Source organism: Notamacropus eugenii, chromosome 2, assembly GCF_028372415.1.
Source record: "Notamacropus eugenii isolate mMacEug1 chromosome 2, mMacEug1.pri_v2, whole genome shotgun sequence".
Classification (NCBI taxonomy): domain Eukaryota; kingdom Metazoa; phylum Chordata; class Mammalia; order Diprotodontia; family Macropodidae; genus Notamacropus; species Notamacropus eugenii.
Genome location: NC_092873.1, coordinates 442,163,096 through 442,176,977, shown reverse-complemented (window position 1 = coordinate 442,176,977; position 13,882 = coordinate 442,163,096). Strand labels below are relative to the sequence as shown.

The following is a 13,882-nucleotide window of genomic DNA, read 5'->3' as shown; positions in this document are numbered from 1 at the left end:
TCTAATCAACCTGCTCTATCCTAATTAACATGCACAAGCTGTAGGCAATTCTAATGCATTTCACAGCAAGAGTATTTGCCCTTTCTATTATCTCCAGTCCACTCATCAGCATTCATCTAGCCTGTCTTGAGATGGAGCCATTAATGTCCTGAAACTTTACTATGCATCCCTTTCAATATCACTTGACTTGATATTACCTCAGGCAATATTTAACACAGGAATCATGACTGCTTGATGCATAAGAAGCAATCATCATTATCATTAAGAATGCTTACTGAGTGCCTCTTACACCCCCATTCCAGGGCAGCTTGGTGGATAGAACACTGGACGTGGAGTCAGGAAGACGCGTGCCTCAGCCACCCAACTACCCATATGACCCTGATCAAGCTGCCTAACTGCTCAGCTCCAGTTTTCTGGAGATCATAACAGCATCTGCCTCCCACAGTGGTAGTGAAGATCAAACGATGTGATGTAAGTAGAGCATTTTGCAAATAATAAAGAACTATAGAAATTATAGACATCTCTCCTCCTAATGCAATCAGCACTGCATTGCACTATGTATATTGATCAAAGAATATAACACCACTCAGAAGCCAGATACTGCATTCAGGGATCTACATCATAGTCAGTGAAGTGGTCTTATTTAAAATCTTTCCAAGAGATTGGATCAATTCCTTAGTGTTTGCAAATGGGTTTATGGTAGCCTAAGGAATTCTATCTTGGATAATTAAATATGTAAAAATATGATTTCTATTTAGAAAGCATACTTTGGATAATGTAATTTAGTTTCAGTAGAAATTGCTTTATGCTGTTTGTACTCCTTGACTCTGACAGAAGTGCTAGCCACTTTATGCCGATCACAAGGGGTTAATTCAATCAATTTAGATCCTAGGGGTTGCGTGGAATGGAGGGAACCACACTGATGTATGTGTCAGATTTGATATGCTGCTTAAAATCAGTTGGTAAAAAACAAACAAACAAAACTTTCCACAGAATTCACCATTCCTAAGGTTTTTCTTCTCAGGCAAATCTAAATATTTTTAATTCAAGTTTTGAATGTTTACTAAAATCTTTGATAACCTTAACTGCTTTTGAAAATATCTACCCTTTCTAAGGCTTCATAAAATGGATGTGAAAAAAATGTTTATGTATTCACATGACCAATCATCCAATCTACTCTTTCCTTTGCTGATCTGCAGTCCTCCAAGTGAACATTTTCCTCAAATGCAACAGAATTTTCACCCTAAAATGCCATTTAATCTGGGTTACAGTAGAATCAAACTATCCATGAAGGCTTTCCAAGGGAGTATGTAGCTTCAGAGACTGGTGGCACGCACTGATGAAAAGGACCTCATAGGCATCTTTGTTATTAATTTGATTTTGGGAACATTCACTTACCTTAATGAAGGGTGTACGTGTGTGTGTGTGTGTGTGTGTGTGCGCGTGGTCTAGATTTTAAAAATCTCGCTGTTATGGAAATTCTCAGGAGTGCAAACTCTTTCTTCAGATGCAGTCTAGCAATCCATTTATTCATCAGTACATTTTAGCCACAAAGACTGAAAGGACTGAAAAACAACAACAAAAACTTTTAGAGAAGTGCCTAGAGGCATTTGAAGATTATGTTGCTTACCCAAGATTATGTTATCAGAGGCTAGACTTGAACTCACACCTTCCTGCATTCAAATCCAATCCTGTATTCACATGTATGCATGCAGATTTCACATGCATATTATATATGCCCTCTGTGAAGTAAGTGCTATTTATTATATGTACATATTATATATGTACACATATATAAACCATATATATGTATATTCATCTATATTTCAATATTTACATAATTACATCCTATTCAATTGATTTCCTTATGATTTTATGTAATTTTTTCCCTCTGATTGCTTGGTTAAAGTATACTTTCCCTTCTTAAAGCATAATAAATGATGTCCCACAGCTTACTCTGTCAGTTGTATCAAAAGACACCAGAATTCTCCAACTTCTCTCAAGTTTCTTTCCAACTTACATCAGAATCCTCCCAGGGAATTAAAACTTGAAAAGCTTCTACATTTACTAGAGAATACCCTATACTCTAAGACCCTCCCTTCCTTGTCTGGTTAAATTCATTACCCTCCATTCTGAGTGCCTATTTGAAATTCTTGAACAACAGATGCATGTTAAACCTCAATTGAACAATGGCTCTTTTGAAAATCTAATTCAAGCATCTGCTTTGCTGGAAGCCAGTGTAGCCTAGGGAAAAATGGACTGGATTCCAGGAGTCTGGATTCTGCTACTTGAGCTTTGTGACATTTGCCTCAATTTTTTGTTTCTTTTTTTATCCTTATGCAATAGTTTTCCCTTCTCTGTGGCTCCCGCACCCCCATCCACTTTCAAGTAAGCCCAGGTAGGGAAGGAGGATAGGTGAGGAAGAGTGATAACACATAAAACAGATGTAGAATAGGAGTAAAATAAACTAGATTGGTTTGGTTGGGTCCTTGAAAGATACAAATGGTTTGCATTTCATTTATAGTTGTGTTCAGTTCATTGGTTGCAGAGTCCATATGGAGGGGATTCAGTTCAATTCAGTTTAGCTCAAATCAATTGAACAAGCATATATTAAAAAACCTTCTACGTGCCAGGTATTATACTAGATGTTAGTGAACCAAAGTAAAAAAAAGAGTTCAATGATTCAGTATCCTGGATAATTCAAGTCATGGGAATGGGTAAGTACAGCCAAATAAAAGAATGGAGAGAGGAGTAATAAAGAGAGAAAAGAAAATGACTAAGGGTAGATCCTTGGAGGACAGATACACTTATGGACTGGAAGAAGAAGATAATCCATGAAAGGGGAGCAAAGATTGAACTGCCAGCAATCTAGGAGGTGAGGAAGGAGAAAAGAATGCCTCAGAAGCCTATGGAGGAAAGGGTATCAAGATAGAGGGAATAGTTACTAGTATCAAATGCTGAATAAAGTTTAACGATGATTAGAACTGAGAAAAAGACCACGGAAATATGCAATCAAAAAGGGACTGAGAATGAGTAGTTTCTGTAAAGTGTTAAGATCTGTAACCAGACTGAAGAGGATTGAAGCAAAGAAGGTGATTCTAAACTTATTCTGAAACACTGGCAGTAAAGGTTAGATTGTACAGAGTATAACAGCTTGAGTAAGGAGGAGGGCAGAGACATGACAGAGCAAACTGAGAAGATGGGAAGGGGACTTATGTACAACTAGGTAGGATGTAGTATGTTTTGTTAGAGTGTACATCCAAGGAATGGATATCCTTTATTCCCCTCTGGGTCCTGCATCGGGTTCTCCAGGCTTTTTTCTTCATGATGAGCCAGCAACCTTCCCACCCTGGAAGCTGCATTCACTGCCATACTTTAGCAGTATTTTCCTGAAAGATCCATCTATTATTACTGTGGATCCTTCCTTCCTCTGGTGGTTTCTGATTCAAACCTCCGTCTAAAGTAAGGTCCCCCAGTACAATTAGGTTCAATACTCCATTTCTTTCTTATTCTCTAGTTCATTCAACTGCATATCATGATTTAGGCCTTAGGTATTTGTCATCCACTTAGGTTTTAAAGTATAGATAATTAGGTCAACCTCTTTTGAGTGATTAAAGATCTCTCAGAAGGCCCCACTTTTGAGTCTCCTGACCTCTTTCTCCACTAAGCCCCCCACATGAATATTTCTTCCCTCCTCTTCTCCACCTTTTCAGCTTCCTCTTATGTATTTTCTTCCTACATTAGCACGTAAACTCATTCAGGGTAAGGACTATCTTTTAGTTCTCTTTGTATCCTTAGCATTTAGCATGGGTGTATAGGCAATATTTAATAAAAATTTGTCAACTTAATTTTATTTTTTTAAGGTAAACATGTATTGAATGTTTTGTCATAAAGGATATTACTTTTATTTGTAAAACAAACTAAAGAGGGAAATGGTATAAAAGACATTATCCCAGGAATGTATGAGTGAAAAAGATGGGTTGGTCATGTGGCAAGAATGAGGGATAATTGATCTACAGTTAATATGCTCCATTAGTGTCCTCACAATGTCAAAAGAAAAACTCCCAGCACTTTGAATTTACATTTCTCTTAATATTGAACAATAGTTATGGATAAACCCTAGGTTTTTCATCCAAGTGCATGTCATGATCTAAATATTAGGCATCTATCATCCACTTAGGTTTTAAAGTATGAATAGTTAGGCCAAACTCTTTTGAGTGATTATAGATTTCATGTAGTAGGCTCTGTAATGATCCAGATCTTGATACAATCTGTAAGATCTCATTATTATCATTTCCTGCTTTTTTGATGGATCTCCTCCCTAAACTTTGCAAATGCCCTTATTGAGCACACATCTTGTTGTATGATTTATCATTTATAACCAGTGTCTTTCAACCAGACCATCTCTATTGATACATATTTTATGAAATTTTGAAAAACATTTATCACATCCATGGGAGACAACTTATTTAAGGAGAAAATTTCAACTGGAGTTTTTCTCTATTGAGTCAGATTCTTTTATGATAAAACAAATAATTATCGCAGTGATGGATTTTATTATCCACATAATTCACTCAATTATTTATTGGTAGAATTATGGTCTAATGTAGACTATCATTTGTAAAAGTCAGCCTGTTACTTTCTAATAAACTCATCAATGATGTACTCTATGTATGTGGATAATATTTTCATAGGCATTTTATATAGCTAGGAAACATGAATATAAGTAGATAGTTATGGAGTTTCTTTTGGTTGTTTTCTGTGGGTAGTAATAAAACCCAAAATTTTGTCCGTGACTTTGCTGTGTCCTCCTTATTTGTATATCTAGAAAATTATTCAATGCTCTCAAAATTCTGCAAGGTGCAATATGGATCTCCCTGATATACACCTGGACTAGTTTAGTTTCTTTGTGAAATTGTTCTTATTCTGTCAGTATCCTTTCATGTATCCATTTCCCATTTTCCACCATAAATAACTTGTTTAAGTCAATACAATTGGAGTAATTTTAATTACATAGTATGCTTCTCCCCCTCATTTTTGTGATTTCTTTTAGTTTTAGATTAAATGTTGTTTTTTCCTTTCATAAACTAATGGTCTGTCTGACTATGCACACAGATGATTTAGGAATAGCTCTCACATCCATAATGAATGATTATCATCCCCATTAAAATTAAACACATTCATTTTTTACTGGAGTATTATTTAGCACCCTTCAAACTACTTCTCTATCTCTTCTCCAATGTTTGTTTGTTTGTTTGTTTTTTTTAAATACTGGATAGGTCTCTACTCCTATGACCTCCTCCTGCAAATGGTGAGTTCTTCCCTAGAACCTCCATTTGAGAAAATGCCTCTATTATACATGATCCCTCCTATACTGGCTCAATTCCTGACTCTGTCTCTTTCTACTTCCCATCCCCAATCATTTTAGCAATCTGTTATGTGTTAACTTCCTCTATCAGAATATTTCTTTTTGCTTGTTATTCGCATTCTCAGCATTTAGCCCTAGGCCTGGCACAAGATAAGTACTTAATAATTTCTTTTAATCTAATCTACTCTACTCTACTCTACTCTATCTGTCATGTCAAGCACCTTCTGATTCTTTCTCTAAGAATTTTTTTTTTAATTAGGTAGAGAGTTTCTATGTGATCTATACATTTAATCTTTTCTTATTTATCATTCCTGAAACATAATTTTCAAGATATGTTTTCCCATTCTCATTATGTCCTTCTCTGAAGTTAGTGATGATCATAGTGTTTGTTAAGTTTGTTTGAAGGTTGTCAGAAAGCACTTCCTAGAAGTGTTTCACTACTTCTTCATCCTTTCCAACAAGTATTGGTGTATAAGTTGCAATTATTTCCATGGTATTCTTTCTGCAAATATTTACCATGGGTACCACAATACAAGATAACTGAATATTCTGTGAAATTATGGTGCTGTTGTTAAACAACATGTTAAAACCAGATCTGTCAACTCCTTTATGTAAATCTCCAATAAGAACATGGGAGTCATTCTTCCCCTTGGCTATAATTTTTCCTTTGACATCCTTACAGTAAGGAAGTCAAGACTGACACAGTTCAGTTCCTTCAGTGCAAATAGGTCAGCTACTTGGACACTCGATAAGGAACTCTCATCTGGAGTGTCAATAGCTAAACTAATGTTTACAGACAGTCTTAAAACGGGATCATTCTTAGAACCTCCTGTCTCCTTTTGTTGACTCCATCTCTGTCACTCCAGAAATGAAAAGGTAACACAGGAGACTGAGAACTTTTTTTTGTTTGTTTTTAATTTCATGATTTGTAATGGCTACAATTCATCACCAAGTGGCTTTTACTAGTAATAAGTCTTTCTGCACTTAGGATGGTCCTCAGAAGTCAGACAAAGTCTGTTGCCAGTATCTCATTAGTTGCATTCCCAGCATAGTAGAATATGCCAAAGCTTGAATTTTGCTAGCATAGTCTTTGAGAACCCAGTATTACCAACAAACCAGAATTAGGTATTAGGAAAGGACTTTTTGGAGGAAATCAAACGTATTGGCAGCAAAAAAAAGAAAAGCCCCAGGAATATATCACTTGACACATAGGGAATATTTGATAAAAGACAAAAAAAAATTATTATAAAATGTTTAAAAATATAAGCTAAAAATCTATAAAACCAAAGATTTGCATTATTTGGCGTGAAGAAAGAATTTGGAGACATTTTTTGAAGAAAAAAGAAAATTTTTCCCAGTAAGATCAAAGTAAATCAAAGGTGCTCATTTTTGCCAATATTATTTAATATGGTGCTAGAAATTATAAGTATAGCCATTATAAAAGAAAAATAGATAAGTGAAATAACTTTGGGCCAAAATAAAGCAAAATTATTTCTATTTACAGATGATATAAAAATTTATTTAGCGAACCACAAAGTTGCAACAACAAATAATTATTTATTATTAAGAGCATTAGTAAGGGACAGGTTACAAAAAAGAAACAACAGCAAAAAAAGAGGTATTAAGGTTCAGTGAGAAAAGTGTTGAGTTTGAAGTCAGATGACCTGAGTTCAAATCTTAACTCTTCTAAGAATGAAGTGTGTAATCTAATTCCTCTGAATTTTCTAATGTGCAAAACAAAAGTATTGGATTAGGTGACTCCTAAAGTCTTCCAATTCTTAACTGATGATCCTATATTACTATCAACAAAATTCAGGAGGAAGAGATAGAAATTATATTCAAAATAACTAAACTTATTAAAGTATGTTACCAAGAGTTAATTTACTAAAACACATACAGGATTTACATAACGACTATAAAACCCTATTTACAGAAATAAAAGATAGTAGTGTGTGTGTGTGTGTGTGTGTATGTGTGTGTATATACATATATATGCATCCATGTATATGTACACACACACACATGCTTATGTATATGTGGCATACTAGATGATAGACATGAATTAGGAAGACTTGATTTCAAATCTGGCCTCAGATACTTAGTAGGTGTTGATCTTGAACAAGCTAACTTAACTACTGTTTATCCCAGTTTCTCCTTTGTAAAACGGGGCTGATTATGGCACCTACCTACCTACCTACCTACCTACCAGGATTGTTGTGAGGATAAAATGAGATAATATCTTCAGCCTATTGCAAATGTTAAAGAGCTCTATAAATGCCAGCTAGTATGTAATGCTTATACACATACATATATATGTAAGTATGCATACGTACATATATACATACCCACACATATGTATGTGTGTGTATATATATGTGAATATATATATATATGTATGTGTATATATATGGGTGTGTGTGTATGTGTGTGTGTGGAGAGAAAGAGAGAGAAAGACAGAGAGAGAGAGACAGAGAGAGAGAGAGAGATTATATAGCTGGGTCACACCATTTTAGGGAAAATAAGATCAATAATCACTCAAATAGGCCAAAGCTTAAATATCCATACAAACTGGACCTTGTTCTCCATCCCCTATAGCTCCATGCACAATGACTAGTTCAGCCTCTCCTTCTTCAACTGGTAGTGCAAGCAGCCAATTAACCATGTCCTGTGTATCCTGTGCACTCCTAACATGGCAGGACCCGGGCCCCAGGACTGGTTCTTCACAGTTCTAAAAGGCATCAACCTCAAGATTCCTACTTCATCATATGGACTTGGCTCCTGGTTATTCACCTGAATCACAGAGACAGTTCATATCAATTATGGATCAATAACGGTTTCTTTTCTGAGTAAAGAAGATGAATGTTCCATGTACTAAAAAGATGAAGTGAAAAGCACACCTGCTAGTGAGTTTTCTTATGTCTATAACCTTATTTTTGATCCTATAAGCCTTTTTGAAAACACACATAAAATTAATGCACAGAGAGGAATTAATAAATCATTGTTGAATTGAACCTAACCGTACACCTAAGGAGTCACGTTACCAGCTTCTTGAAAATCTTTGGACAAATACTATCTAGGTAAGGGACTTGCCTTCCTTCCTTGACCCAACATCCCATTATTTCTTGTAGATGTTTAAGACTTTGTCCACATGTACCTCACCACAGTTTCTTTCTAAGTTCTTTGTTGTTGAAGACAGCAATAGAGGGGGCCCTTTGAATTCTAAGACAGCAAAGCCTGAGCATGAATAGAAGGGTATAAAAATTCTCTGATGAGAATCTTGCTGCTTAGCAGTTTTAAAGACCTGTGCTTGACATAGTATATGATGTGAAAGTAAACACACTTTTTAGTCTCCATGATTCCATTCCAAGGCGATTTTTTGTTTAACATCAATCCAGGTTGCTCAAAAAAATGCAGCAGATGGCATTTGAATGGTAAAGTATATTAAAAGATGTATTTAATTATAGGGTATATTTCGCTTATTTATTTATTTGCTAGACATTTAATTTAAAAATAAGCTCAATTAGCATGTTAATGTCAGCTTAAGGGTAAATTCAACAATTTGGAAAGTCGTTTCAGATGCCTAGGGAACATGTTCCAAGCTGGGACAAATAATAGTCTCTGATTTCTGAAGCTCTACTATGAGTTCACTAAATTGAAAAAGGCATCATGGCATTTTTTACTTATCCCATGAAGATTTTGCTCCTGTTCCAGCTCCTGAAGAGCTGGAATATTAAGCCGTGGCTCTTGTAGATTCAGGCTGATCCAGCTAAGCATTTTTGCTTATTTTTCTTGTTGACCAATAGCATGCATTTTGAAATGAATTGCTTGTGTTAAGGTAATAACATGTACCCATGGGGCACAGAGGAGCCAAATGGCTCATGTGGAGATCCAGCACATGACCTGAGATGTGATGATTTTTATTTCATTAGCAGTTTATGTCAACAACCAATTTAGCTACCTAGCCACTGATGTGATATAGGAATAATACGTAACAGGAGTGATTGGCCCTGTTTAAATGCATTTATGTATTTATTGGGGGTTAGTTTGATCCTCTTTTAACATTCAAAACTCTTCATAACCTGGTCCCTTCCTACCTTTCCAGTTTTCTTATTCCTTACTCTTCCCACCCCACCACCTGCCTCAGTATACTCTGTGATCCAGTGACACAAGCTGCCATATTGTTCTTTGCAGGAAACGTATCATCTCTTCATTCCACACATTTTCATTGTCTTCCATTTCTGGAATCCACTCTCCCCTCAACTCTGCCTTCTAAGCTTCCTTCAAATCTCACCTAAAAAGCTCGCCTTCAGGAAAAAACCTTTCTCTCTAATCTTAATACTATTGCCATCCCTCAGAGATTACCTCCAATTTATCCTGCATACATCTGGTTTGTAGAGAGTTGTTGGCATGTTGTCTCTCCCATTAGACTGTGAACTCCTTGAGAAAATAAACTATTTTTTGTCTTTCTTTTATATCCCTAGTTCTTAGCATAATGTCTTACTTCATGTAAGTTCAACCTTTTCATTTGTAAAATAGAAATATCACCTGTACTAATAGGAATCACACTATTGTTGGGAGGAAGCCATTTTAAAATACTATGTAACTATATATGTAGCACTAAGTAACTGGCTAACTATAAGCTTTGTGAGGGTGAAAATCTCTCATTTTTACCTTGTATCCTCATTGCCCCTGTGGCACATAGTAGGTATTTGAAGAATTCTTGTTTAGTGCAAGTAAATTGAAATGCTGTTCTTTTGTTGTTATTACTCTACTGAAAAAGTACATAAGGAAGGTCTTCTAACTCTTCTCTCTTTACGGATGAGGAAACACACTCTTAGAGACTAACATGACAAGAAAATTCCCACACTACATATGTATCAAGTCAAGCCAAGTCAACAGCATTTATCAAGCACTTACTCCAGTATCTTTGCCAAGAAAACCCCAAATGTGATCACAAAGTCTGATTGAACAGGAACAATGTGCCAGGAACCACATGTGCTAAATGCTGGGAATACAAATAAAAGCAGGAAGAAAGACACTCCCTCCCTTCAAGGTGTTTACATTCTGAGGGGCAAGGCAACAGGTTGAAAGAAACTGAAAAGTGGTGGAGAAAGTAAGGGAGCTAGGGGAAAGGGTGGTGGAGAAATCAAAAGAGTGAGGAGTATACCCTGTAGAGTGATTGATGTTTTACTTCCATAATCACCCCCTCTCTATATTTCTTAAGTCCAGAAATGTAGCTATATCTCTTCTATGCCTGAAAGTCCAAAGTATAGCTTAGGTCCCCCTCCTCACTCCAAGGTAATGCTCTTTCCTTGATACTGTTTGACCACTAGTGAAAATCAACACAAGAAAATAATATTAGCGGGTAAATCTAGGACTAATCTAATGAATCCTTATCCATTTTCCTATAAGATTACAGAGATAAAAAGGCATAGAAATGAAAGAAAAACATTATTCCTTAGAGTAAAGAAAGATTGATTAATTGATAATCACTTTTTAAAAACTCAAAGATAAAAGGAAATTGAATCTTTAGTTATCACACCTTCCTGAGATCTCTGCAGACCTAATTCATAGTCTCTTCCCTTAATATAGGGAGATGTTTTGTGACTTGAAAGACCTGGAAGAATTGCTGACACACAAGAATAATTTATTTTCTCAAACACAAACAAAAAAACTCATTTGTTGGGTCTCCATCAGTGGTAACCATAAGGATTCCATTTGTGTAAGTCTCAAGCCAATTTATAGCAGTAGCAATTACCATGGTGGATCACACAACTCAAAACCTCAGCTCTAGAAACAACTTTCACACGTTGTGACTACATTAATCCATGAACATAATCAAGCAATGACTCTCATAGTGGTGCCTGACTGTCTAACTAAACTACTTATAGATTGAATCTGCAGACAGTCTGTTCAACTACTAGAAAACAAAGGAGGCTGACTAGCCTGGTCTCACCAGTTCAATCTCAAAATGTCTATGCAGACCAACCACAACCCATGGATCTTTAGGGACAAATTTGTGTGTGTGTGTGTGTGTGTGTGTGTGTGTGTGTGTGTGTGTGTGTGTACGTGTGTGTGTGTGTGTGTGTGTGTGTGTGTACACAGATAGATAGATGATGAGATAGACAGATACTCCCATAACCTCAGGAAATGTTATTAGAAACATATATTCCAGACTGTGATATGAAACTGTTACATTAACATGGAAATATGAATATGGTATATTAAAAACAAATGTAGCTTATTAATTAGTGTGTCTGAAATTACTGCAATAATCTGTAGTATACTATAGTCAAGATCTTAAGCACTGATTGGTTAGAAAATCAGAGCACCTATCAGGTGTGACATAAGTATATTTTCTTACCAATGACTTGTGACATGTTCATTTTACTTTCACATAAGATATCTTAATTATACTAAAATGATTCTTGAATATAAAGACTAATCAAAGCCTCTAAGTCTATGGAACACTGATGGTGATGGTGAAACTCAGGATTACACCCTGACCTCTCCCTAGACAGAGAGAAAGGAAACAGATAGACAGACAGAAACAAAGAGAAAAAGAAAGAGACAGAAACAAAAACAGATAAAGAGAAAAAGAATACAAACTAGGATATATTAATTATATATATGATTTCTTATGCTCTAGCTAGACGGCTTCATTCTTAGATATATAGGCTCTTAAATTTAGAACTAGAAGGACTTTAGAAGTCATTGAGCAAAACTACCTTATTTTATTGACAAGGAAACTGAGGCACCTTGGTGGTAGTATCAGAGGAGAGAAGTGGATGTATGTGAGAGATGTTGCTAAGGTAAAATCAACAGTATTTGGTAACTGATGGAATGACAGGTTGGGTAAGTGAAAATAAGAAATTGAATATGATACTTAGATTACCATCTTGGGGGATTGGCAAGATAATAATCCAATAGAAAGTGCCCTTGATTTCCAGTCAAAAAGTTGGGTTCCTATTTTGGCTTTGCTATTTACAACCTTGGTGACCTTGGTTGTGTCACCCCACTTCCCTGAACATCCATCATCTCTTCTTCTCTAAAATGAAGAGGTTAAACTAGAAACCTATAAGGTCCTTTCCATCTCTAAATCTCTGGTTGTATTATCAATTAATAACATTTCTGGGGGAAGTTAGATGGCACAGTGGATAGTGTCAGACGAGTCAGGAAGACTCATCTTTCTGAGTCCAAATTGAGCCTTTGACACTTACAAGCTGTGTGACCCTGGGCAAGTCACTTAACCTTGTTTACCTCAGTTTTCTTGTCTGTAAAATGAGGTGGAGAAGGACATGGCTCCAGTGACCTTGCTAAGAAAACCCCAAATGAGGTCATGAAGAATTGGACATAACTGAAAAATGAATACATTTTTTGTTATATAATTCTCTAGACTGGGCCTACACTTCAATTCAATAAACATTTATTAAGTATGTACTATGTGCCAGGCACTGTGCTGAACATCAGGAGCTCACAAACTAATGGGGAAGACAACACGAAAGGAAGTGGAAAGGGGCAGGGTGATGGGGAGAAGAGGGTGACACCAGGGGGTACATCCTGGGGTCATTTTGTTCCACAATGTTTAAATCACACAGCTGCAGATGCAAAGTAGAATGATCTGGGAGTCCAATTTTTACCTCGTATAAAGGAAGGCATTGGGAGGAGTTCAGTACAACACCCTCTAGCTTCTAATTAGAGGGGAGAAGACTGAAGAGGAGGCATCTAGGCTAGAATTAGCCGGATGATAAGATTAGAAGTGATTATCTTTTCTTGAGAGGGACATATTGTTCTCAGGAATTGAAACCAAGAAAATTGGACTCACTGGGCATAGGTCTGCCTTGGGGGCAATGCACCATATGTCTAATTGCCACCACCTCCACCTCTTTTTTTTTTCTTTTTTTTACAGATAACCTTCAAATATTTAAAGAATGCTTTTACCACTCTCCTTTCCTGTCTGTCTTCTTTTCTTCAGATTCTTTTAAAATTACTAATCCCTTCAATAAATCCTCATATGGAAAAATTTTTATAAATGGGCAGAGATGCTGCAAAAGAATGCCAAGAGGTATATGCTATTAGTATGTATATGTGAACATCCTGAGGTAAGGTATTTATTGGACTATTTTATCATGTAGCAAAGCTATTAACTCATATCCTTTTTAAGCAATATCCTTTTTTTCCTCTTCTCATAAAACTAAATAGTATGTTTAAATCACTGGAACACTGTCAGGCTAAAGCGTTGGAGAACTCTTTGGTATCTTAAGTTACTGTAAAATAACATTAGCATTCAAGAAATATGAGCCTATGTAATAATCAGATAACAAATATTATGTAAAATGAAACACAGATTTTCACATCTGGCATCCCTCATCAGGAAATGGCACAGATGATCTGTGATTGTCAGAGGAAGAACAGATTCTCTGGCCTTCATTCTCTTTTTATTTTTATTTTTCCATTTTTTCTCCCTTCCACCTTACCCACATTGGAAAAAAAAATACAAAATCTCTTCAGCAA

At 36.0% G+C, this 13,882-nt stretch overlaps 1 long non-coding RNA gene across 1 annotated transcript in view; it reads left to right on the top strand.

Moving 5' to 3' along the window:
* Positions 1–13,882, top strand: part of LOC140524155 (uncharacterized) — a 68,355-nt gene that overhangs the window by 28,447 nt on the left and 26,026 nt on the right. Inside the window, exon 2 of the long non-coding RNA XR_011973584.1 lies at positions 303–471. This is a non-coding gene — a long non-coding RNA (uncharacterized lncRNA). The remainder of the gene's footprint in view (positions 1–302; positions 472–13,882) is intronic.